Here is a 14,403-nt window from a genome sequence, read left to right on the forward strand (position 1 = left end):
GTGTCAGTGAGGGCACTAATGAAAGTCACAAAGGCAGACTGCAATGTAAACGCTGTCTCCTTGGTGGAAGACAGAAGGCGTGATAAACCTCCTGGTTTCAGGCCTTCATTTTTAGAATAATAGTTGTATATGTTTAAAAAATTTGTACATAAATTTGCAAAATGTACCATTTATATTTTACGGAGCCCCGCAAAACAAACTCGGGGTCTCGCAAAAGTTTTGTGAGATCTTGCAAAAGTTTTAGCCGCATTCGGAGGCCGCCAGCTCGAAGCCGACCGGGAGGTCAAGGCACGATGTGCCGGAAGAGCGATGTTCCCCCCCGGCTATAGTAGGTCTCGACCTCCCGTGAGCTTCGAGATGGTGGGTGTCAGACGTCTCCGAAAACGTCGGAGCACTTTTGTAAATATGTGATGTCTTGTAAACCGAGCAGATATTTGACGTTTACACAGCTACATTCACACCTCAAAATATCTTAAAAGCTAATTTTGTGACCCAGAAAGAGTAATATTACAACTAAGTAGCTGCCACCATTGTTGGAATATAACTTTTGCGAGATACCGAGTTACCTTTGCGAGATCTCGCAAAAGATTTTCATTTCAAGTTATAAAATAATTTAATAAAAATGTCTAGGGATTTTACAGTAAATTACTACTAGGATTTTATATTTTTCTGTGATTTCAGATCAGTTAATCAATATGTCAATGAAAAAACAACCAAATTCAGACACATGAGGTTGTGCTGAAAAGAATGATACCAAACAAGGCCAGGAAAAAAAATTAAAGGAAACAATTTAAAGGTGAAATACAAATGTAAAATGAAAAGGAGTCCAAAGTGTCCAGTTATATTTTGGACCTCAGAGGGTAAACCCAACAAATTATGAAAAATTAGGTTTCAGTTTTCGTTCATGACAGTGCAGATTTCTGACATTTTGTGTAAATTTAAGTCACAATTTGATTATTTTTCTAACAAAAAACAGTGTGAAACTTAAGTTAGACTTGTGTTTGTCAATGAACCGCCCCATGTTGTGTAGCTTTCTGGATTGTATACTTATTGGGCTACATATTTATTTACTATACAGGCTATACAGCACATAAAATCAAAATTCACATGTTTTGTGTAACTGAAAATAATTAAGTTATAGACTATGTTTATATGAAACGTGTGTATACTTGATGCATTTGAATCATTTTAACCATATGTAACCGCCTGCATAGGTGTTTGAAAAAAAAGGCTTTGATTTTGCCACCCCATTTGATTTTCATGCCACCCTTATGCCATCCTAGGGAAATTTCTCTAGATCCGCCCCTGGCACCACTCCTCCATGTCTCAACTGGACACCCACTCAGCTATCCACTCCCTCCTCCCGAGCGTCTCTCCTCCACCTGTACGTAAGACCCATCAGTATTAGTTTTCCACCCATAATCGTCTTCCCCGCTCTACCTCACCTCTCCCTCTGTTACAGTGCCTTCGCCCTGTGACTCATCCTCCGAGTCTGTCTCCTTCTTGATTACCTGTTTGCGACAGACCAAGGGTATGGAGAGCCAGGAGTGACAAAATGACTTAATTAAAGACACCATTAAACAATTAATTAAGATTTCATTAACTATTTACAATTGTAATGAATTAATTAAATAAATATTGTAATAATTATTTAAATGCCCATTCATGTAATTTAAAACATTTAATAAATTATTTATTTATATATTTCTAATTTTGTTTAATTGATGCCACATGTAATTATTTAATTAGATATTTACACTGAAAGTACTGAGATCGTGTTTCCGGGTGAGCGTGCGCTGGCGTGTCTTTCTGCCGCTGCTCTCTGTGTATGTGTTCGTTTGCTTAGCTCTGTTTTAATTTTTAGCCTAGAAAACCTGGATTTTATCGTTTTTCCTGTGATCGACTCTCCTGGGGACCTGACTCACCAGGCTAACGCGAGCCCTCGCTGCCCTTCTCCGTGTACTACTGTCTGGCCGGTCACCGCATTCAAGTGTCTGCCTTCTCAAGTTGCTGACGTTATGCACAGTGCCAGGTGGGTAATCACAGCTACTTTTCTGGCACTGGGCTGTAAATCGTGGCCCTGTGGCATGCTGGGTAACGTGGTTTAAAGGCCGCATTTTAAGGCCGATTACGTCACAGCGACGCAACGAAGGCTGTCCCAATTCGAAGGCTGCTCGAAATGCGGCCCTCAAACGCGTCCTTCATTTCCCTGAATTTTAAGGATGTGGCGGTGTAGACTTCGTGGCCCAACATATCCCAGAATGCACAGCGCGGCGGTGGGTGTGGATAATTTTGCCAAAAAAAACAGCAGAAGCGGAGCGGCGAAGAGTAAACTTTTAAAAGCAAGTACTGAATATTATGTCACTTATTTATGTGTGAATGTTTAATAATGAAGAACATTAAAACATTACTGTTGGCCACATGTCGGTAAAGTTATGTGACATTAGTGACGTTTGTACTAACTTGGTTTTAAAGCCTTTACTGTAAAATATACGCCGTTCAATAGTCGGTTTGCAGTCCTGAATATGACGGCACAAGCAGGATTCACTGCACTGTTAATGTTAGCTATGTTATATTGCTGCCTCTGTTCGGTGGTGTCGAGCCAAACGGACTGTAACGTGTGTTTGTACGAGCTGACGGTTCACTCGTTAAGCTGAAAGAAAGATGCTTTAATCACAGGAGTCACACATGTGTCCACTGTACCATCTGTTTAGCACTCGTAATAACAAAAACACTAAATCCTCAGATCAGTTCGATCTAGACCAGCTGTAACAGGAAAATGCTGCTTACACTTTGATGCATCACTTTCAGTTTGTCATATAAGACAATATATCAGATTGAGGCATTATTTTCCTGCAGTGAGTAAATCTACTTTGTACTTTACTCTTTTCTTTTAGGTAAAGGGTCTAAACAGTACTTGTACACTGCGGACATCCCATAAGAACGTCTCCTGAACTCTGAAAAATAACAAAACAAAAATTAAAAGGAGGTCATGGGTGCTGCTGCTGCTGCTGCTGCTGCTGATGATGATGATGATGATGATGAGGAGGATTAGCATGCATTTAAAAAGTGACTGATATCCTAGAATACAAAAGAACAGTGTCTCTACAAACTTATGAAAACATGACAGTCTTGCATTAGTTTGTATTCTTATGATTTCAAAAAACGAGGGAAAAATCTCCTTGAAATCCACAATTCCTTTTTGTTATTTCTTAGTGTGTGACGTATTTTATTGCCTTTATGATTGGTGCAAACAGTTTCCTGATTCATAATGGAAATAGATTTTAGACACAGGAGGAACACGCAGTGATCAGCAGGAGCAGCTTGGAGTCCAGTCTTCTTCACACTGAGGAGGGACATATATGCAGGAACAGTTGTCATAACTGTTACAACCACCAGATGGCGAAAGAGTCCCACTGCAACTTTAAGCCATGAAGGATGTGTCTTGATGTTTGCTTGTGATAAATCTGCTTTATGTGAGTCTTTTTCAGAAAGTAACAGTAATATGTCTGATTATATGTCTTTAATCAGTAAAGTCTCGCTTTGCTAGAAATAAATCAATAATCAAATTGTAAACATGCAGCTGTATGTTAGAAGTCAAAGGGTCCTTAAGTCTTCTGTAAATTGACGGGGATCAAATGAAGGACACAAGTATCTGTTCTTACTCTAATAAATGCTGCTTTAATATCCAACAGACTATTTTCCTTCCTCATCAGCAGTAAACAGCTCGACTGCGTCTGTGCATTTGTGTCCTCCATACTTGTTTACACAGACATCTCAGGCTTGATGCCACGATGCAGTGTAGAAACCTGACAACCCTCTGACTCATGTTCAAATGTTCAAGGACATTTCTCAGGATCATGTATGACCCCTTTTTGACATTTGGACTTTCATTAATAATATTTGTGTTTCTGAGTCATTTTTGTGGAGACTTCTGTCCAACGTAGTGTCCAAATGAAGCCTGAAGCTTTTCTTCACCCTCTTGTCAGATGGTCAGCAACAAAACTCTGTTCCAACCAATGTCTGATAAGAGATGAGACACAGCAGCTGAGCAAATGATCATTTCATGCTGAAGACATCCTCAGACAGAATTAAATACATACATAAACACAGCCTGGTGCCAATAACACAGCTAATGACACTGCTGTATCACTGGCTTTACTGATTAAAGACCATATCTGAAGGAAATCTTTGAACACAACAGAAAGTGACCTTTTAAACCTGCGACACTGATGCTGCATTCAAGGACCATTAAAAACATTTTAAAGGACTTAAGAACATGAAGAAAATGTGACTTGTTTCTCTGTAATGAAGCTGTTTTAGTGAAGAAAGTTGAAAGGTCACAGAGCGACTGCTGAATCTTCTGCTCTAAACATGAACTCTGAACTTTGTGATGCTTCAGGAGGAAAACTGCTTCAGTTATTCTCTCAGATTAGTTTCATATTTTCTGCATCAGATTTGAGTGAGATCCTGGAATGAAGACAGAAGAAAAGACTTTGTTCAAAGTTTGATTTATAGTCAAACCTTCCAGTTTATTCACACAATAAAACATCAACACAAGATATGAATTCATTCATTAAAATCACAGTTTTTCCTCATTTGTTTGATGATTTTGACAAAAACAAACACAAACACACACACATGGTCTGCCATACTCATAAAGAGAAATGTGGACATTTTTCAATACAAATATTCCAGAAACATTTAGAGGATAGAGAAGTTTACATTTTCATGTGGAGAAATATTTTAGTAAATCAAAATGATGATGAGCAGTGATAGCCTCCATAAACAGTCACAGGAAAGATCTCCTTTAAAAACTCAGAAACATCAAGAGAACAACTAGAAGATGTGGAGGTACCACCCATAATGTTTGACTGACAGCTGATCTCTGTGCAGAAATGATGGAGAGAAAATAAAATGAAACTAAAATACAGATTTAAACCCACAATATGAAAGACTTCAGTCTATTTCACTTTAACAAACTCAGCTTTGGCTTCATAGTAAACATAAAGTCCAGCATAGAGCGGCTGAGTGAATGTGGTCTGGACTCTGTGGAGGAGAGTCATGGTTTCAGAGACGCTGTAGAAGGACAAAATACCTGCTCTGTGATCCAGGTACACTCCTACTCTGGAGGAACGAGGACCTGAGACATGAGTTTGGATGTTGTTGTACCAAAATGTATAACTGTTGTTGAAACAATTTAATGACCAAGATTTGTCATTACGTCCAAATCCACATTCTTTAGCCCCTCCTTTTCTGCTGATATTCTTGTATGCGACTGCTACATAACCTCCTTCCCCTCTCCACTCCACCTCCCAGTAACAACGTCCAGTCAGACTCTCTTTACTCAGGACCTGATGCCACCAAGTGAATCTGTCTGGATGATCAGAATAAGACTGTTGTTGATTCACTGCTGTTACTTTTCTGTTCCCCTCTGATAATAACAGCCATGTGTTTGCTGTGTTTGGATCCAGTGTGATTTCACATGAATATTTTAAGAATCCAGCTCTGGTCTTTGGCTCTGGTGGATCTGACAGTAAAACATCCACTTCAGTGACTGTCAGTGAGATGTTTGTCCATCCCTCTCTCAGAATGTCCTGTAGTTTATCTCTGACCTCTGACACAGCTGCTGTCACATCCTCAAAGTAGCTCAGAGGACGGATATTGATGCTGGATGAGTCTGTAGACTCACTGAGTGCTGACAGTGAGGGGTAGTTGTGTAGAAACTGGATGTGATCCTCTGTGTGTGAGAGCTGCTTCAGCTCAGCATCTTTCCTCTTCAGCTCAGTGATCTCCTGCTCCAGCTTCTCCTGAAGCTCTTTGACTCGACTCACTTCAGTTTCCTGCTGGGATCTGATCTGCTGCTTCACATCAGAGCTTCTTTTCTGGATGAGATGGATCAGCTCAGTGAAGATCTTCTCACTGTGCTCCACTGTTTGATCAGCAGACTGATTGATGGCCTCCACCTGCTGTTGAAGCAGCTTCACATCTTTCTCTCTGTCCTGGATTCTCTGCTGGATGTTTTGTCGACTCACCTCCAGCTCTCTCTGCCTCTCAGTCCTTTCTGCTGCAGCTGAGACTGTGTCGTGGCCTTTATGTTCATCCACAGGGCAGAGATAACAGATACTCTGCTGATCAGTACGGCAGAACATCTTCATCACCTCATCATGACGAGAGCAGATGTTCTCCTGGAGCTTCTTGGAGGGCTCCACCAGCTTGTGTTTCTTTAATGGAGCCACATCATAATGAGACTGAAGGTGTTTCTCACAATAAGACAAACTAAAACAAACTAAAACAAACAAACAAGTCAAACAGACTAAACAGGACTTGAAGGCTTTCATTTTTCTTCCAGTGCAGACATCACAGGCCACATCTTCAGGTCCAGCATAGCAGTGATCAGCAGGAGCAGCTTGGAGTCCAGTCTTCTTCAGCTCCTCCACTAAATCTGCTAACATGGTGTTTTTCTCCAGGACAGGCCTCGCTGTGAAAGTCTGTCTGCACTGAGGGCAGCTGTAGATTTTCTTCTTTTCCTCTTCATCCCAGAAGCTTTTAATACAGTTCATGCAGTAGCTGTGTCCACAGGGAATAGCCACCGGATCCTTCAGTAGATCCAAACAGACTGAACAGCAGATTTTTGTTTGATCCATTTGATTCATGTGCTGTGCCGTTTCACCGTCTCTCAGTGACTGTCAGACAGTTTCACTTCCTCTGAACAGAAACAACCTCTGTGCTCTGAAGGGAAACAGATCTCTGCTCTTTTTCACCTCCTACAGGAAATGAGGCTCACCAGCAACTGCATTTACACCATGTTGTTTAGACCCATCCTGATACAGACACATCTGTGAAGGGAGGCACTAAAGAAATATTCTTACAGAGCAAACAAGAGCCAATCACATGATGCAGGGTGTGGTATGTTTGGTTACAACATGCAGTAACAAGTCTGACCCAGTTAAAGTTTAATAGTTTATCTTTACTTGGTGCTTTGAAATGTGACAGTCAACACTCAGCGAGTTCATTTTATATTTCAAAAAGTTCAGCAAAGTTTAGGATGCTGTGATGAATAAAAATAAATCACACTTTATATTTTGACATTTTCTAATCTTAGTTCATTCTCACACTTACAGAATGATGCATGGGAACAACTGACTCCACTAAATCAAACCTATGTTCAAATGAAATTACTGTACAAGACAGGCAGCAAGCTTGATTTCTTGAGTATTTTTTTAAATAGTAAAATATATGTAAAACTATTTAAAAAACAAATACAGATAGTGTTCTAATTCTACATTCTTTAGTAATTTTTCCTTCAATAATACATTAATATGTGCTTTAAATGCAGACACTCAAATATAATTCAACATTCACACTGAAGATACACAGTTAGTGTTGCCAACCGTCCCTTAAAAAACGGAATCGTCCCGTATTGAGCTAATAAGGGACGCACTTTGTCCCGTAATACAGTGAGAATCAAAAGTAGTCTATAAGTTTTAATGTAATTAACGCTTTGTTTGAAAACATAATTCCTAGCCCCGCTCCTGTTTTGTGACCAATGAGCTGACAGCACACTTCTGACAATTCGAGTATGACATTCAGATTACCGCTCATCTCATTGGTTGAGGAAAGGTCGCTTGCGGAGAAAATACCGGAAGACAACAGATAACCACAACAAAAAGCATGGCCAACAGGGAAACAAACGCCGACACTGCGGTGCAAGTCTCAGACGACAGTACACCTGAAGCTGGGCAAACACTGTGCGATTGGCTCGCAGGGGTTATAAGTTCGTAGGTCACGATGCAGGTCTCACACTATACCGCCCGATGCTCTGATGCGACCTGAGTCACACTGTGCGTCCATAAAATGAAGGTTATAACAGAAAATCTGTCGCTCGCTCTCCCTCTCTGTCTTTCACTCACACAGACACACACCACCATCAACTTTGCTAAATTGCTAATGAAAAACATGATCAGGCAGCTGTGATTGAGCAGCAATGTAAATCCAACTATTTTCACGGTTGTTGTGGTCGTGATAATTTGGTGATGCCACATCGAAAAGGCTCGGATGAGCTTTCCAAAGTTCTACAAGTTGTGCCTCCGTCGCTTGTGTCCAGCTCACACGCTGCACAGCCGTGCTGCTCCGTCTTTTTCACCGACGTTTACGTGTTTGCGTGTGAGCGGCTGCGGTGACACCCTCACGAGCGATTGATGATCGGGAGCTGGTCGTGAGGTGTTAATCGCTTCTCGTTACCCCACGTATACTACACGATGCACGATGAAGGCCAAAATCGGGCCGATCACCAAATTGGTCGCACGACTCAAAAATCGGCTCAAAATGGGCCCAAAATCGCACAGTGTGAGCCCAGCATTAGACCAGCAATGTTTGTTCCTCTCAGAGAAAGAAAAAAGGCTGCAAAAGAACAGGGAAGAATGGGAAAAGGAAAACACCTGGCTGGAAAAGTGCACAATAACACCTATAAAGCGCACTGCACTGTGTGCCGACGCACTTTTTCCATAGGCATGCTTCTAATGGTGGGCACATGAAGAACACGAGGGGCGTGAAAGCTCGGGGAACCCTTAACCAATTTTTGTCCACCAGGCCACGGCAGAAGCAGATATGTATGTAAACACTGGTTTGTTTGTTTTTAAACCCTCTGGTTAAGGTTAAAATGGGCATGTGCAGTGAATATCAGCGCTATGTGGCCAGAAGTGTGATAATATAATTTATTTTGTGTGATAAACAACTGCAAGGATAGATGATTACAACAAATAGATGAGTAATACATAAAAGTAATACATAGATGAATAATGATGATGAGTTATGATGCGTAATCATGGGAACAAGTGGGTTTACAAACGGGAGCAAAAGCTGAAATTGTCACGGTCCTGAGTCTGTGACTCAGTGTTTTTCTGTTTGTATTAGTTATCTTTGATTTCATGATGTGTTTTGATTCTCTTGGGTTTGATTTCTGTCGCTAGTATTCCTAACTCCCTAGGTCCTTGGTATTTCTTGTGTTCTCCTTCTTAGGTCGTGGTTCTGTGTTACTTCTGTTAGTATACAGTCATTTCTGTCAGTGTCTCTTGTTCTGTCACTGTATCCCCTAGTTTAGTCCATGTCTGTTCAGTTTCCCATTTTACTTTGAAAGTCTGTGTACTATGTCAATGTGTTGAGTTTTGCCTCCCCTTGTCTTGTCATGTCTGATGAGTCCCAGCTGTGCTCTCCTCCTGTTTCACATTCCCTAATCACCTCAGTATGTATTTAAGCCCTGTGTTTTCCCCTGCCATTTGTTGCGTCCTCCACGTTTGTTGTGTGTGTGTGTTTGTTGTCGTCTACCTTCAGCATCTCCAGTCTGGTTAGTTTAGGTTGTTGTTTATGTATTGCCAAGGGTGACTCACCAGCAAATAAAGCTGTCGTTTAAGTTAATGTTTTGTCTCCGAGTCCTGCATGTGGGTCCAGCCACTGACAGCCACACAACTCATCGTGACAGAAATAATGCCTCTACTGAAGCCAATTGCACTAAATGCACTAAATGTGCACTGTTACAAGAATATTTTTCTTTCTATTGTTTTCTATTAATTTACATAATTTTAAGTTAAGCAGGACAGAGTTCTTTTAAAGAAAGATTTACTTTTATTCTCAAAAGTTAAGCATGACAGGCTTCCGTTTAAGAAAGACGTGTTTTATTGTGTTAATGTTGTCATTTTGAGCTAAAAATAAATGGCTAAATGATTTTTGTTTCCCATGTGTTGATATCACAAAGAATACGCATCTACTTAAATCAAATTCAAGTCAAATGGTTAAAGAAATAATTTCACACACAAAAAAAGAGCTAAAAAATTCACCACACTGGGAAGGGTGAAGACCCGGCCCTGGCCACGAGGTGTCCCTTATTTATTTCTCAGGGAGTTGGCGACCCTATATACGTATCTGGTGCTCCTCGCTGGCTCTGAGCTGTTCCCGCCCGGCCGCTCCCTGCCTCCCTGTCCACGGCAGCGCGGAGTGAATCTGCAAAACCTGCGTTATGTTGCGCGAGCTTCTAAGTCTGGTGACTATTCAACTCCGGCCAAATTTGGCCTGGTAAACGCCGGTATCGAATAAGACTTTTATCCTTAAGGAATATTTTTTGTCACAGTACTTGGACTTTCTCTGCCTGACTGAGACGTGGACTGTATCCCAATTCAGGTTCTGCAGCCTTAACGGTCCACAAGGGCCGCGTACTCAAAGACCGCTAAGGCCGGAAGTGCGAGGCTTGTGAAATGGGATAGTCTAGCCTCCGTCGCGCTGCCCAGGTTGCCTAGCAACCATGATACTAACAGCTGGAAACGTTTCATACAGCTTTGTTTGACAGAAATGAAGGAGAAAATCCTTTGTTCATTTGTTTCTACATGAGCTTTGATCATTCTCTGTAAGATTAAGCTCAGCTATTGAACGGCGTATATTTTAAAGTAAAGGCTTTAAAACCAAGTTAGTACAAACGTCACTAATGTCATCAACTTTATTTATTTATAAAGCACTTTAAAAAACATCCACAGCTGACACAAAGTGCTGTACATTGGAACTGTAAAATAAAATTACATGAGATATAAGTAAAAACCAAATAAAAGAAGAGTGAAATCATTAAATAACTACTTCAATTAAAAGAGAAACTAAGTCTCACTGAGATTAAAAGCCAAGGAATAAAAGTGATTTAAAAGTGGACAGTGAAGGGGCCTCTCTAACGTGCATGGGCAAATTATTCCATAATTTTGGAGCCACAATAGAGAAGGCCCTGTCCCCTCTGAGCTTCCTCCTGGATCTCGGTACCTCCAGGAGCAGCTGGTTAGCTGACCTGAGAGACCGACAGGGTATGTGGGGATGAAGAAGCTCAGAGAGGTAAGGCGGGGCAAGACTGTGAAGGCATTTAAAAACAAACATAAGAATTTTAAAATTAACTCTAAAAGACACAGGCAGCCAGTGCAGAGAGGCTAGCACGGGGGTTATATGCTCTCTTTTTCGAGTTCCTGTTAGGAGTCGTGCAGCCGCATTTTGAACCAGCTGCAGACGTGAGAGCAATGACTGACTGACCCCCATATAAAGTGAGTTACAGTAGTCCAGGCGGGAAGAAACAAAAGCATGGATCACTGTTTCAAGGTGCTGCCTCGAAAGAAAAGATTTTACTCTTGCCAGTCGCCTTAAATGATAAAAACTGGACTTCACCACTGCTCTGATTTGGTTGTCCAATTTAAAATCACTGTCCAACTTAAAACCAAGGTCAGTAACAACAGGTTTAAAATAGACTTCCAGGGATCCTAAAACAACAGAGGAGGACTCACAGGGACCACTGGGTTCAAACACCGACACTTCTGTTTTCTTTTCATTAAAATTTAAAAAGTTTAGAGCCAACCAAGCTTTAATTTCATCTAGACATGTCAAGAGAGGTTTTATGGAGATGCCATCCTTGTGCTTTAGTGGGAAATAAATTTGGCAGTCATCGGCATAACAATGAAATGAGATCCCATGCCTTCTAAGGATAGAACCCAGAGGCAATAGATACAGTAAAAAGAGCAGTGGCCCTAAAATTGAGCCCTGTGGGATGCCGCATGACAGAGGAGCAGAAGACGATTTGTAACCGAGAAGGCTGACAGAGAAAGTTCTAAACCAATTAAATACAGTGCCACCAATACCCACTACATCATGTAATTGAGAAATTAGAATATTGTGGTCTACGGTGTCAAAGGCAGCAGTTAGGTCAAGCAAGACAAGAACAACATGGTTACCAGAATCACATGCCAGAAGGATGTCATTAAAAACCCCTAATAATGCAGATTCTGTGCTGTAAAGGGTTTTAAAACCTGATTGAAGAACCTCAAAGAATTTTTATCGAACCTCTAGCAGCAGCATTTAGGCAGGCTACAACAATTAAGGGCATAAAATGTAAGAACGTAGAACATAAAATCAGTCTCTATGCGGATGATGTGTTGCTTTTTCTGCAAAACTCACAAATCAACCTCTCTGAGGTAATTACTCTAATAAACTGGTTTTCAAGAGTTTCAGATTATTCAATTAACTGGCCAAAATCTACAGTTCTTCCCATTAATTGCTCCTTCCATAATTCTTCTTCTGCCCCACTACAATCTGGAAATATTAAATATTTAGGTATTAATGTTTCTCCTAAGCTTTCAGACTTAATTAAATTAAACCACATCCCACTTCTAAAGAAAGTAGAAGGCGATCTGACTAGATGGAAATCTCTACCCATATCACTCATGGGAAGGGTCGCCACTATAAAAATGATGATCTTGCCAAAAATAAATTACTTATTTTTAATGATCCCTAACAAACCATCACAAGATTGGTTCAGATCTCTGGATTCACATATTTCTAAATTCCTTTGGAAAGATAAACCCCCACGTATCAGCTTAAAAACGCTACAAAGAACCAAGGATAGAGGAGGATTAGATCTGCCTAATTTTCACCAATACTTCTTAGCCAACAGGCTTCAGTTCATCTCAGAATGGTTAAAATGTACCCTCTTAGATGAGCCCTGGCTAGATGTTGAACAGGCACTATGCAATGATCTAGAGATTTCAGACCTACCATTTATTAGCTCAAACATCAAAAGACATGAATGCTTTAAAAGCATCAACATCAGCTTTTCCCTGACAGCATGGTGGGAGTTTCTAAAAATAATGGAGTCTTCATTAATCCCATGCAAACGTACACCTATCTGGAATAACCCTGACATATTACAAAACAATAATATGATTAATTTTCCAGAATGGAGTTGTAAAGGAATTAAATACTTAGAACATATATTAGAGGGAACAGAATTTATTCCATTTGACAGACTAGTTACACAATATGGGATCAACAAGAAAAGATTTTTAGAATATCAACAAATTAAATCCATAGTAAAAAAGAAATTTAACCTTCGTCAAGTTGAATTACAAACACCACCAAGTGTTAAATCTTAAATCCCCCAAATTATTATCTAAAATATACAGAACACTTTCTAAAATAGATGAATCAATATCCCTTCCTATTGCAAAGTGGGAAGCAGATTTATCAGTCAGCTTAGACCAAAACGTCTGGTCTCAGATTTGCTTAAAAACCTTTAAATTGATTAAAAATCCCAGTCTGCAATTAATACAATACAAAATACTACACAGAGTGCACTATACAGGTCATCGAATGTTCAAGATGGGCTTTATATCTGCCAACAACTGCTCACACTGTCAAGGCAATACACCAGACAATTACATCCACGCTCTTTGGTTCTGTCCACCAGTGCAGAAGTTTTGGCACGAGATATGTGAAGACTTATCAAAGTGTCTGAAATGTAAAATTCCAACCTCCCCTTTAGTATGCTTGTTGGGAAATTTGGATGATGTCACTACAGAAACTAATACAGTCCACATGGTTTTTACTGCCCTATGCATTGCCAAGAAAACGGTCCTCATGAACTGGAAAAATAATCTTAATTCTAGCCAATATAGAAACTATCTAATAGATCACATTAGTCTCGATATAGCCTCTGCCACCACATTAGATCAATCCCTCTGGGCTCCTTTGATCGGCTCCATCACCTAGTGGGGGTAGGGGGTCGTGGTTTGGTCCTGCCTTGGCTATTGTGGTTGATGTGGAGATTGGGATGGGCTTAGGGCACCTGGAGGACCCCTAGAGACGTTATCCCTGGAGGGCTTAACCCAGGAGTTGTGTTCATAACCTGGTTAGTGGCTCTGGTCGCTCTCAGAGGTTGTTCTCTTCATGGCTGCGTGCAGCGGGGCTGGAGGATGGTCTGTGCTGGCGGACGTAGGTAACTGGCCTGGTGGCCTGGCTGCCCCTGAGTGGATCCGGGGCGGGCGTGGGGGTTTGGGGTTCGGGGGTGCTTCGCCCCCGTGCTGGTGCTGCTGCCGTAGGCCCCGGTCTGGATGGGCCTGGGCTCCCTTGCCTTGGTGGATACCAGAGGATGGGGGTGCCTACTGGGGTCAGCGGGGGAGCTGGCCCTAGTAGGGAGCTGCCCCCCCCCCCCCCCCCCCCGTCCTCTTCTGGCCACCTGTGCCTCAATTTTATCTCACAACTTAGACATCCACATTACTTACACTCTCATAACACACACACACACACATATATATATATATATATATATAGGGCCTTGAGGGTGGGCACGTTAACGGCGTCCAGTAGACGGTCTGTGTATTCAAACCTACCTCTGGTGCCCACCTCTCAATTTTAAATCCATGTAGACATTGAGGGTTCTCGGGAGGGGCCGTGCTAACACCTGCTGCTCTCTGGCAGCAGCAGCACCATGCTCTCCCTTGTTTTAAATACACTTTAGAGCAACACGCAGCAACACTACACTTGAGCGGGAGGAGGGAGGTATGGGGTCTTAACACACCCCTGTTCTCTACTAGCCATCGGGGCGGGGGG

Source organism: Neolamprologus brichardi, chromosome 18 (genome assembly GCF_056152115.1).
Source record: "Neolamprologus brichardi isolate AB-2024 chromosome 18, ASM5615211v1, whole genome shotgun sequence".
Lineage (NCBI taxonomy): Eukaryota > Metazoa > Chordata > Actinopteri > Cichliformes > Cichlidae > Neolamprologus > Neolamprologus brichardi.